We start from the raw sequence: 667 nt of genomic DNA, 5'->3' as shown, positions 1-667 counted from the left end.
TCTCATACAATATGTGTAACTCATTTTATTAAGCTTTGTGTTAACTCTGATATCCAAGATATTTTCCCTTTGTCATTTTCTTATGTCTCAATATCATTCTTGACTTTGGATGTGAAATATTTGGACATTCTCACTTATGCAAAGGACTACATGAATTTGATAAGAATAATTTCTTCTCAAATAAAATACATCATATTGAGTATTTTTTCTTTTGATTGACTGAATACTACTCCTGTGGAAAATCTACTCTTGGGCACCACAGCTATTTATGTAAGTTTATAACAGAGAAAAAATCTGAAACCCCTTGCTTCACTATTGTGAACATCATTAATCTGTATATCATTACCTTAACTGCTCTTCCTGAGAATGCAGACTTTGACGTACTGATGGTTTTAGCTGATCATGCAGATTTTTCTACACGTTAGGATCCTGTTTTTACNTTTTCTACACATGAGGATCCTGTTGTTACACAGCTTGTGTCCACCATGCCTCCCACTGGCAAAAAAATGATAATAAAATACATGCCTCCAAGTGGAATCTATACAGAAAGTCAAATAAGGGGGAAAATTTTGACATAATATGTCCAAACTTGGCCGAAGGATGATGAAACAAAATATTAAATTGTATATTTACTGCTATGCAAAATATTTCCCCCTCAGGCACTTCA

The sequence above is a fragment of the Ailuropoda melanoleuca genome, unplaced genomic scaffold (assembly GCF_002007445.2).
Source record: "Ailuropoda melanoleuca isolate Jingjing unplaced genomic scaffold, ASM200744v2 unplaced-scaffold74712, whole genome shotgun sequence".
In the NCBI taxonomy this organism is placed as follows: Eukaryota; Metazoa; Chordata; class Mammalia; order Carnivora; family Ursidae; genus Ailuropoda; species Ailuropoda melanoleuca.
The sequence above is the reverse complement of the archived record's forward strand: the minus strand, read 5'-3'. Positions refer to the sequence as shown.